At 58.1% G+C, this 12005-nt stretch overlaps 1 long non-coding RNA gene across 6 annotated transcripts; it reads right to left on the bottom strand.

Moving 5' to 3' along the window:
* Nucleotides 1-3801: 3801 nt before the first annotated feature.
* Nucleotides 3802-11959, bottom strand: LOC112914425 (uncharacterized). 6 transcript variants are annotated; one of them, XR_012001751.1, is made up of 7 exons: nt 11409-11948; nt 11067-11166; nt 7522-7605; nt 6438-6719; nt 6259-6352; nt 5189-5302; nt 3802-4220 (listed from the first exon to the last, which is right to left on the bottom strand). It is a non-coding gene; the product is annotated as an uncharacterized lncRNA (long non-coding RNA). The 6 variants fall into 6 exon arrangements; XR_012001750.1 differs by having other exon boundaries at nt 11379-11844; XR_012001752.1 differs by having other exon boundaries at nt 11440-11844.
* Between the last annotated feature and the right edge of the window lie 46 nt (nt 11960-12005).

Here is a 12005-nt window from a genome sequence, read left to right as displayed (position 1 = left end):
GAAGGGGGGGAGGGACGCTCCACGGGGCACGGTGGGTCACAGGGCCCCAGCTTCCTGCAGGGAAGTCTGCGAGCTGTGATCCCGCTTCCCAAGGAAGGAGGCAGAAGGATGCCTGGCCAGCGGCCACGCACATGGGCCAGCAGGCCTCAGAGGCCCTGTTTGAGTTCCGGAAACAGTCATCGAGGGATTCGGAGCGTGGGTAATGTGAACTCCGGGTCCATGTTGCCAGCCGCTCCCGGCCCCTCCGGGTGGCCAGGTCCACCTGCCCGGGGTGTCTTCATCTACGCTTGCGTTGTGTTAAAGCCACCCGTGGACAGGCTTCCCCTGACGCGGGCGTCCCTGCAGGTGTCTACAAGGCTGTGGGAGCTCCGTGTCCCTACCCGGCACTCCTGTCTATAGGGCCGCAGAAGCACTGCTTCTCTTCCCCACCGTCCAAGGCCCCGAGGGAACTCAAGTGACATCCAGACCCCGCTGATCCAGAGCCGGGCCCGGGGCCCCTTGGGGCAAACACGGCATCTCCAGCCTGGGGCGGGGAGCACTGGCCTGGCCCCGCAGGAGACGGTGCCCTACCCTCAGTGCAGGGTGCACAACAGGGACAGAGCCCATCCAATCCCACCCGGAGGAAAACCAGGTACAGCCCGTTGGGAAAGCAGTTCAGCAAAAAAGAATCAGAAGCCTCAAAAGGGTTTATGGCTTGGTCCATTGATTTGCCTTTTTACAAACCATCCTAAGGAGAAAAAATAATAATAATGAATATGTGTATAAATATATTTTATTTTTAATTTTTGCCGTGAGGCAAAAATTATGAACCACTGAGATGCTCGACAATAGGGAAATGTCCTAGCAGACGTGCTGTGTGCACACGCGGGCTGAGCAGCCATAAAAACCACGTGTTCAGGGGATCCCTGGGTGGCGCAGCGGTTTGGCGCCTGCCTTTGGCCCAGGGCGCGATCCTGGAGACCCGGGATCGAATCCCACGTCGGGCTCCCGGTGCATGGAGCCTGCTTCTCCCTCTGCCTGTGACTCTGCCTCTCTCTCTCTCTGTGACTATAATAAATTTTAAAAAAAATTATAAAAAAAAAAAACAAACCACGTGTTCAGAGCAGCGAGTCTGCAGGAAATGCTCACATCGTGCTAAGCGCAGACGCGCAGTCTGCAGACGTGTATGGGCTTTGTCGCCTCAACTAGGTTAAAACGCGTTGAGATACGGGAGGGTGGATTTGCTGTTCGTGCTCATCTCTGCTTAAGGACGTGCGCCTGGGCTGGGGACATCACACTTTTCCTCCTCCCGTCTGCTTTCTTCAAAGGCTCTGCAACACATGCATCCCTTCTACGGACTTATTAAACTTACTTCATGATGACGCTAAAATCCACTATTATGCACTTAATTTCCCCCAGATTCGGCCTCGCTCCCTTGGCCTTGGTCTTGAACTCAGGCATCGCCTGAAGAAGCCACAGGACGGGGGACCAGCCCCTTGCAGGCCGGGTGGCCGCCCGGCGGCTGGCAGCGCTGATCCGACCCGGGCCTGGGCCTCCTGCTGCCCCCGGGGACCGCGGACCCAGCTCCTCTTCCCTCCTCTGCCGAGCTCCCTGCTCGCGTGGCCTCTTCTGTCTGAGGGGCCGAAGTGCAGCAGGAGGCCTGCTGCCTCCAAGGCCGCCCCAATCCCTAACTGGGGGGCCAGTGGCCATGCTGTGGCGGAAGCCAGGACGGCAGGGCCCCCGGAGGGCCCCTGGCCGAGTCCTGCGAGCAGGAGCGAGCGCTGCTTGTCCTCACCTTGGGCCTCTGCCCTCCCAACCCCACGGGCCCACGTGTGATGTAGTTTGGGGACATCCGTGAGCTTCATGGGGTCCAAAGCCCATGGCCCGGAGTCCCGGAGGCGTCTGCGGTGCAACATGGAGGTTTTACTAAAGCAGGAGGAGCTGCTCCCTGCCGGCCTGGGGTAGTGGGGGCAAGGGACTGTACACCTCGGGGTGGGGGCTGTGGGGACGAGGGCCACTCGCGAAGGCGTTGACGTGTGAGGAAGACCCAGAATCCCGGAGGGACGGTGCTGCGGCGCCTCCCCAGTACCTGCCAGGGGCCACAGGTTCTGGGGCCAGTTACCCTCATCCACGGCTCCCTCCGCCCGTGGCCCCATCAGGTGCGGCCCAAAGGCCCTGGGAGTGTCCCTGAGGATCCTTCTCCGAGGCTCGCAGCCTGGGCAGCTGCAGCCGGCCTCCCAGCCCCCCTCTGGCCTCTGGCCCACGGCACCTGTGTAGGGCCCCGCGGGGAGGACCCCCTTCCCAGGCCGGGCCCCTGTCCCCCGGGTCTGCCGGCCGCTGGTGCCTCCTGTCACCCCAGAGCTTCAGGGTGGGGCCCCCAGCACCTGCTGTCCTCTCCCCAGGGACAGTTCTGTTCTCCTAGTGCCGCCCCCAAACGCCTCTGGGCCTTTAGGCTCCCCAGCTCCTGGCTTGCGCCCAAAGGAGCGGAGAGCCGTCCCTGCCTGAGCCCAGGGCGCAGGGCCCCATCCCGCCGCCGGCCCTGGGGGACCGCGGGTGGCACAGGCCGCTCGCTCCCCTCTCCTTTGCACAGTTGCTGCTCCTTCTGCGCCCGCAGCACCCTCCCCCTTGCCACAGGGACACTGTAGGGGAGCACTCTGTCAAGTGAGTCAAGAGTGAGTCCTGCAGCCCGGGAAGCAGCCCTCTGTGCTCCCTTCCAGGACCAGCGGAGTCTGAGGAAGGCCGGGGGGCGGGGGGGCCGCCTTGCAGCCCTGCTGCCCAGGGCTCGAGGCCACCACCTCTGAGCTCCCGGCCCTTCTCCACGCGGGGCGAGTCCCACTGCCTCCGGCCGAGCTGCAAGCCCAAGGCACCAGGCAACGGGCCACAGCCCCGCTGTCTGAAGGGACTGCTCGGCCCAGGCTGCCGCAGCCAGAGGGCAGCAGTTAGGACGGGGACCCAGTGCCGCTGAGACGGTAAGAGCAGACCCGGGGGCAAAGCTGCAGGATGGTCAAGCATCGAGGGTCCCACGGGGAGAAGGCACTGAGGCACAGGGCGGGGTGGGGGCGTCCCAGACCTTCTGCTGCTTCAGTGTCTCTGTCTCTCAGCCAGAGATTAAAATAGAGCCCCAGGGGGCATGAAGGTCACAAGAGTGAGCAGTTGTAAGCGTCGGGAGCCCTCCTGGCGCAAGGCCAGAGCCTGGTGGCAGTTAACTATCACGTGGATGCACTCAGGGCAGAGGGCACCCCTGGGGCCGGGCCCAGCCCCTGCGCAGTTCTACCCCGGCCCCACCCACAACGGGCCCTAGCCCGCTCCCCCCACCCCTCGGCAGGCCGTGGCTCCTGGGATCCGGCCCGCCCCTGGCCGGCCATGCCGAGGTGGGGGCCCTGTCCATGCAGGAAGGGGGTAGCTCCCAGCACATTTTGGGACAAACACCCTAGGAAGCAACAGCGGAGCAAGGCCCTGGAAATGTGCCACCAGCTGGGGTGGAGAAGAGAGGTCCTGAAGGATGGCTCTGGGCCCCCAGGGCAGGATGAGGACCTGCTGGACAGGAGGGGGGCGGGAGCTGGCCTCTGGGGGCCTGCGTCAGTCTGTGAAGGCCAGTGCAGGGGGGAGCAGGGTCCTGGCTCACCCGCTGTGCGGACAGGTGGCCCTGACCTCATCTGGCCTCCCTGCAGCCGTCAGGACAGAGCAAAGGGGGCTCCCTGGCCATCCTCTCCAGCCTCCTCGCCCTCACTTGCACATGTACTTAGGGGGGCCAGGTCGGGGGGGTCAGGGCTGGGGCCAGGCGGAGGGCAGCGACCGGGCCCCAGAAATCAAACTCTTGGGTGTTTTACCAGCAGAATGAATTTACTTGGGAAGAGCAGACGGTCACCGTCTGGGACAGGCAAGTCCCCGGAGCCGCAGAGAGCAAAGTCTCCCGGAGGAAGGGGCCGCTGTAAATGTCCACAGAGTCCACAGAGCGCCCCGGGAGCTGGCCGGGGCGGGGCTTGTCGTCTCCTCCTCTCGGGCTGTAAAGCAGCGTCCACCTGCGAGCCGTGCCTCCTCCTGTTGGCTCTGCAGCCGACAAGCAGGGTGGGCCCCGACGCCATCCTACACCGGGTCCCCGGCACCGGCCCACGGCCCGGAGCGCACCTCCCGCGCTGCATTTCCTGGCACAGCTGCCTGCCCTGGCCTCCCAGGAGGCTGATGGATCCCGCAGGTGGGTGGCGGGCGGGGAGCCAGGAATGCACGGCTGACAGAGAGACCTGCTGAAGACAAGAGGGAGGCTCCCAACGTGGAGGAGGCCAGTGGAGGAGGGACGGGCTCCTCCATCCCCAACAGCACAGCCCTGGGAGCATAGCCTGTCCACGGGGAGCATAGCCTGTCCAGGGGGAGCACAGCCCATCCAGGTAATGTACAGTCCATCCAGGGAGAGCACAACCCATCCAAGGGGAGCACAGCCCGTCCAGGGGGAGTGCAGCCCGTCCAGAGGGAGCACAGCCCGTCCAGAGGGAGCACATCCCATCCAGGTAATGTACAGTCCATCCAGGGAGAACACAGCCCATACAAGGGGAGCACAGCCCGTCCAGGGGGAGCACAGCCCGTCCAAGGAGAGCACAGCCCATCCAGGGGGAGCACAGCCCATCCAGGTAATGTACAGTCCATCCAGGGAGAGCACAGCCTGTCCAGGGGGAGTGCAGCCCGTCCAGAGGGAGCACAGCCCGTCCAGAGGGAACACATCCCATCCAGGTAATGTACAGTCCATCCAGGGAGAGCACAACCCATCCAGGGGGAGCACAGCCCATCCAGGGGGAGCACAGCCCAACCAGGGGGAGCGCAGCCCAACCAGGGAGAGTGCAGCCCATCCAGGGAGAGCACACCCCGTCCAGGGGGAGCACAGCCCGTCCAGGGGGAGCACATCCCATCCAGGTAATGTACAGTCCATCCAGGGAGAGCACAGCACCCCCCACCCCTGACAGACAGTGGCAGGCTAACCAATGAGAAGCCACGACACTCCCAACTCCCAGGTGACTCCCAGGACTTCTCCTTTACAACAGCCCCTCCCATCCCCCGTCCCCCAATCTATAAAGGAGCATCTCTCTCCTCTGTCCTCTGGACATGCCTACGGTTTTGTCATAGCTTGCTTGTCCCAAATTACAATTTTCCACTCTCCTGAATAAACCCATTTTGTTGGTAAAATAGCTGGCAGTGTTATTTTTAAGGAAAACGTTACCTGGTGTCAGAAGTGGGACGCAGGCAGCTACCTCCAGCGGCTCTGAGGCTGGTGAGCACACACACAGGGCCAGTCCCCACAGACCTGGTCAGGCTTGCTGCTCTCTTGCCGGCCCTGGGGTTTGAGAATAAGTCGTCTCCTGGACGTGAGCTTCACTCTCTGTTCTGAGCTCTCCAGCCTTTATTCAGGACCTGTTTTAAGGCTTTGTCCTTCCTGAGAGTACTCGTTTGGCCTTTGGTCTGACTCCTTTCTAGAGCTAGGTTAGGCTGTTCCTACTGGAACTGTGCCATTTAGACATTGTTCTCTTCCCTCTAGAGAAAAGCCTCTGGGAAGTGGGATCCCAGCGATCAAAATGCTGTGAGGACGGCCTTGCCCCCACACTTCTGGGACCTCAGCCAGTTCTAGGTTTCAGAATGGTGGCCCCTCCTCGTGTGCATTCTTAACTAAATGGACTGACTCAACCAAAAGGCATTCACAACCTCAACAGCCATCGTGGGGAACCTCCCATCTCCCCAAATTGACTTTTCTCACAATGGAATTGGACAGCATGGCTGGAAACTTGTCAACACTGAATTGGATGCTTATTTTAATTGGTACCTCGAGGCTTCCAAACATTTTTAGGATTCAAAGTTTGTTCGCCTCAGTTAATTTAGAATTAGTATTTTGCAAAGAGACAAACAACTGTAAGAAGTCAACGGAGCTTCTGAGGCCTCTTCCCCTTCCCATCCTCTTTGTCTCCAGACAGGTGTGGCCACCTTATACTCAGGCCCTGCCTCTGGAGCCTTTTCCCTCTTCCCTTGGCACTGGCCCTCCCCTCCCCTATACCCATTCCTCCTTCTAATCCTTTCACTGAGCTTCCCGTTACCTCCAAACCTCTCCCCACCCCTCCTCTCCTGACCCTATTAACACCTACCCCTCTAAAGTAAACTCTGCTGGAGGCCCAAATGAACGCCAAATGGCTTATGCTGCCCGGACTAAGGCTGAATTTGGAGCTGTACTGAAACAATTTCCCAAAGTGACTGAGGACCCTATATGTTTGCTGAAGATTTAACACAGTTATTCAAACTTACTGATCTGATTTCTCAGATTTGTATCAATTGGTCCACATGCTTGCTGCTGAGGGTCAGACCAAACACTGGATGAAACCAGCTCAATGGGAGCACCCTGAAAGGGATTGAGAGAAAAAGATGCCTAAGTTTTGGCAAAGTGCTAGAACTCACTAGAAATCTCCACCAAAGGATTACAGTACCTCTTCCTAAGCCTGCTGACTGGACAGGATTCAAGCTTGTGCAGAAAAGCCTGATGAAAATGTTCATGACTATCCACCTGACTCCACACTGTCTTCAAAGGCCACCCTGGTTTCCCTGTGGATGCTGAATCCAACCCGGCAGCATCGTGTCCGTGTTTACTAGCAGGCTGCACCGGGATGGTTCTCTCGCTGCTAACAGGACCAAGGTGGAACAAGAAACTATGTCCACTTCGGACTTAGGGATTGTGGCAAACCAGCTCGTGGGCACCCTCGGTGAGTCACCTGAAAGAAAGACCACCCCATTCTCAATTTTCAACTCTCGCAAATACCAGCCCCTGATGGCATTATTGCCCCTACAGCGTTACATTCTGGGGACATTGACCATTTGTCCCTGTTAGATCGTGACCGTCTTCCTTATTTGCGAAATCTTCCGCTGATATGGTCAGAATCCACAGAGCGCCTCCCAGAAAGACTGAAATAGGTCCCTCTAAAACCCCTCTCAGAATTAATGAACATTCTATAGATAAGGAAGCCCTTCAAGGGCTTACAGAGGCTCGGGGCCTCATTATGTCCCGTAACAGGCCAACTTCACCCCTCAGGAAACCCCACCACTGAAGATGGAGGCTCGTCCAGGACCTGTGAGCAGTGAACGGCCTTGTCACCTCTCCATCCGCCCATTGCCCCAACCCTCACATTCCACTGACATCAAGGTGCCCCGTGAGGGACCGTGCAGTGTATCTCTTGGAATTCTGGCAGACGGGGCTGGCCTGGGCGGCGTCCTGCCCTCCCAGGCAGAGCAACACGCCTGGACCCACAGCCCCGGGTCCCCGAGTCCCTCTGACTAAAGCGGATTCAGATGATGGAGCGTTTCCTTCAGGCTCTAAGAGTATTTCCTTCTCTGCCCCCCGGCCCTCAAAACCTCTCCATAGGAAACAGCATCCACCTGTCACACCTTCTGGCCTTAAAGGGATTTGGTCTCCGAAGACAAATCCCCAGGTTAGATACTCCTGTGATCGATCCCACCTCAAAAACAGGGACTGCATCTGGATCCAGATGAAAGCCCTCCCGACCGCTTAATGCTCACAGATCCCTGTTGACTCCTTGGGGCGACGTAGAGGGAATTCCTCAGATCAATGCAGACTTTCCGTGGTTTCCTGGTGCTTCTCACCTAAGGGATGAAAATGGTAGAGATCGTGTTGGGTACGTGACTGCGACTCCCGCTTGGAGTCACCGAGGTGGCACCTTTCCTTCGGCTACTTCGGCCAACAGCCTACGTGAGACACCGGCATGTTTTGAGGGGGTAGGTCACGATTCTGGAATATCACGGGAACCGTGAAGCACCCTTGCCTCCAATGGAGCTAAAATTTCAATGGCTCCTCCGTGCAAAGTTTATTAAATGCCGTACTTTTGCCAGTGGCTCTGCTTATGTTTAGGGTTCCTGGGCATTCCAGGCTCAACTCCCTGGGGGCTGAGGAACCGCCTCACTGACATTTACACACACACACACACACACACACACACACACACACAAATAAAAACCCCCCAAAAAACAAGACCCTGCTCTCAAAGAGACCAATAGCCAAACCTCTGGTCCAAAGGACGTCCTTCCACACAATAGTGTGGAAAAATTGACCAGGGATGCCCAACCATTGATCCCAGAAGGGGGAAACATAATACTGGAAATCCAATAATTGTTGGTTTGATAGGAGGAGAGAACTCTGGTTTGGACCAAATAATAATCCAACTGCACCAGCGATTCTAAGCTTCCCACCACTTCCCACCATGCAAGCATCTAACCCACGGGCAAGATGATCGCATCCGTGAGCCGGCGTTGGTGGGGACGACCAATAAGGTCACCAGCCGGTGGGGAAGACCAGTAAGGCCACCAGCCCGCCGGCGCTGGCCAGCTGGTCGGGCCTGTGCGAAGTGCAGCCCCACGGAACCCCCATCCACGCCAGCGGATGTCCTATCTGTCTCGGGGCGTAAATATGTTTGGGTCATGGTTGGTGTGTTTTCCCTCTGGACCCGGACAGCCGCGGCGTGTGCTGCGGCTCACCTGCCGGGAAGGGTCAGCCCTGCCTGGTGCCCGTCTCGAGCCACAGCGACCAGGGGCCCACTCCTCCCGCGGTGCACACGCCCAGGCCTCAGGCCCATGATGCACAAAGGGCACGACTGCGACTCAGCTGGCACAGTTGGTAGAGACCCCCCAGCAGCTTGGCCCAGAGAACCGGCATTGGTCCAACTAAACCGAAGACCTGCCGCCTGGGCCCCCCCCCCCCCCCCCGCTGTCCCCCCAGGCAGCCTCGGCGCCCCAGTGTCCCCGTGCACTTGCCCTGCCTCCTCTGCCCCACAGCCAATGGAAGGACACGAGGCCATGTCGCTGAGGCCTGCTTGCTTCTACTCCAAGTAGCTGGGCTTTGGCGGAGCAATCCTTCCACCGTGTGCCTCACGTCACGCAACCTGAGATTTCGTTGACGAGAAGACACCCCAGGAAGACGCTCTGGAAAGGCCCTTGTCAGGAACTCTGAGCCAACCCTTGCGCAGCTAACCCCCAGGGAAGAGCTCTTGGAGTCACCTGAGCACCTGAAGGAAGCGCCAGCCCCTGCCTGGCCCCGCCCGCACAGCCCCCCCCCCACCCGGTGACCTGAAAGTAAAAGTTTTCCTGGGGGGCCTGGGGGCTCGGCTCCTGATCTCAGGGTCCTGGGATCCAGGCCCGCCTTGTGGTCCCTGCTCAGGGGGAGTCTGTTCACCCCTCTCCCTCCCCGCCTCCCCATCCCGTGCTCTCTCTCAAATAAATAAAATCTTAAAAAATAAAAAGATTTCCTGGTGGGGGCAGTAGACGACCTCTGACCAGACGCTTCCCCAGGTGTCTGGAGGCCTGCGTACCTGTCTCACTGCTGCTGCGTCTCTAGCCTGGAAAGACAGTGTCCTTGGCTGCGTTGCCCAAACCCTTGAGATGTGGAAAATCTTTTTTGATTATGGACTTTTGGAAACAGTCTCATCATGATCCTGTGACAAATTGATCTTTTCAAGTTGTTTTTTCTGAAGGGTTACGATTTCAGAATTCACAAGTCTTTCTCTCATCCGGACTAGCGTCTGGCTCTGGATTCCCATCCGAAATTCCTGGCCTCTGAATTTCCAAACTTCCAGGCTGTCCTATTGGATAGCATTCATTTCCATACAGTTCTTTTGAGAGAACGACACTTTTTTTTTTTTTAAGATTTTATTTATTCATGAGAGATACAAAGAGAGAGGCAGAGACACAGGCAGAGGGAGAAGCAGGGTCCCCGCAGGGAGCCCGGTGTGGGACTCGATCCCAGGACCCAGGGGTCAGGCCCTGAGCTGAAGGAGACGCTCCACCACTGAGCCAGCCAGGTGGCCCAACAACACTGTTTTAATAAATCTTTGAAGTTTTGCTATTTTTGCAAGAAAGTTCATCCACTATTGCTTCGTGTTTACACGTGCACCGTATCTCCCCAAATGCACCTGATTCCCTCCGTGTGCTCCTGCTGTATTCACCGTTCTCCTCTCGTGGCTGCTTCAAGTGGGGACTTCCAGGAGGCGTGCATGACTCCCAGTTTGCCTCCGTGGGGAGAACCCTTCCGCCCTAAGGCAGAGTAAGTGCCAACAAATATAAGTTGGCTACTTTCAGACCGAGGGTCCTAGCTCAGCACCATCACACAATTTGGAATTGCAGTGTTACTCCTCCTGCTTCGTGTGATTAAGTTTTGCATTTCGTTGCCTGTCCAACTTTTGTAAAAATGATGTACTTGACACATGATCTCCAATTCTTAGGACTTGGTAAATACGGACTAGAGATGGGAAGTGCCTGAGGGGTCTCCCTCCTGACCATCCTCGCTACTCGAATGTGGCCTGAAGTGCTTTCCAAGTGCTGCACACCCCCCGCCCCCCACATGGAACATGACAATCGGAAAAGGTCCTGCCTGGCACCGAGGGACAAAAGCATCACGCTTGATCAAGATGCTTTCAAAGAAAAAAAAAAAAAGATGCTTTCAAAGAATGATCTAATCCAAAGAGAGAAATGCGAAAATTAACGAGCGTAGAACGGAGGCAAGAGGCCGGCAGGGTGAGCGCTCCTGCCCACCGGGCGCTTGGCCACTGCAGAGCCAGCAGGTGGCTACTCCTCAGACCCCCGCAGGAGGAAGGAGGCTTTTCTCTTCCTGGGGCAACAGCCCAGCACATGAGAAGCCACTGTACCCCAACTCTCAGCCCACTGCAGCGGGCTTTCCCTCTATAACAGCTCTCCCCCGTCCTCTAGAAAAGAGTGAACCTCCCCCCTGTCCCCAGGACTCGCCTTGGTTTTCTTGCAGCCAGTTTGTCCTAGGTTGCAATTTTATTCCAGAATAAACCCATTTTACTTGCAAAATAACGGGCAGTTTTATTTTTAGGATCAACAATATCTACACATGCATACATATTAATAACAGCTTTTTTGATGTATAATTCACGTACCATATAATTGATTAATTTAAAACGTAGAGATCGGTAGATCTTAATATATTCACAGATAGTCACTATGGTCAATGTCAGAATATTTTCAGTTTGGAAAAGACTGTGAAACCCAGTCTTCAGCAATCACCCCTTCCCCACCCCGTTCCCTTTCCTTACCTTTCTGCCTCTACTGGTATTTTGTGTAGACGGGTCATATGATGTGCCATCTTTTATGACTGGCTCCTTCCACTGAGCATCATGTTTTCAAGGTTCACCCCTATTGTAGCACGTGTCAGAACTTCATTCCTTTTATAGGGCCAAATACCTTTCCATTGTATGGTAGACATTTTGTGTATTCATTTAGTACTTGGGGGAATTAGGTTGTTCCCCCCTTTGGCTCTGATGGGGGATGCTGCTCTGCACCAGGTGTGCTCTGAGATGTCATCATCTCCCCACTGGGTGTATCCCTGGGATGGGGTGCTGGGTCACCTGGTATCCCTGGGAGGGGTGCTGGGTCACCTGGTATCCCTGGGACGGGGCGCTGGGTCACCTGGTATCCCTGGGAGGGGTGCTGGGTCAGGTCGCCGCCAAGCCTCCGAGGAGCCTCCACTGTATTTCCCAGTGGCTGGGAGCTAACTGTGTGTGCGTGGGGGGCTGGTTCCGTTACCACTTGAGTGAACCCGAACGCCAGGCGACGCCCTTCTGCCCCTGGAGACCCCGGGGGGGGGGGGGGGACCCGCTGGCTGCCGGCGACCCTCCAGCGCGGAGTCCGCAGCGGCCGGGCCGGGGCTCGCCCGGGGGTAGAAGGCGGGGAGGCGCCCCAGAGGGAGCCGGGCTCGCGGCGGGAGGACGCTCCAGGGCAGCGCGGACGGGCTCGGGGGCCGGACCGGGGGCGACGCCCCGCCGCCCCGCCGCCCCGCCGCCCCGCCGCCCCGCCGCCCCGCCGCCCCGCCGCCCCGCCAGCCGGCTCCGGTTTCCTAGCAACCAGGCGGCATCCTTCCCAGCGAGCACTGCTTCGGAGCCGCGGCGTCGCAGACTACGAGGCCCAGCGTGCCCCGCGGCCCATGCGCGCGGACTACAAGCCCCACAATGCCCCGCTCCCCGTCTCCGAGCCGC

Source organism: Vulpes vulpes, chromosome 5 (assembly GCF_048418805.1).
Source record: "Vulpes vulpes isolate BD-2025 chromosome 5, VulVul3, whole genome shotgun sequence".
NCBI classification, from domain to species: domain Eukaryota; kingdom Metazoa; phylum Chordata; class Mammalia; order Carnivora; family Canidae; genus Vulpes; species Vulpes vulpes.
The sequence above is the reverse complement of the archived record's forward strand: the minus strand, read 5'-3'. Positions and strand labels throughout refer to the sequence as shown.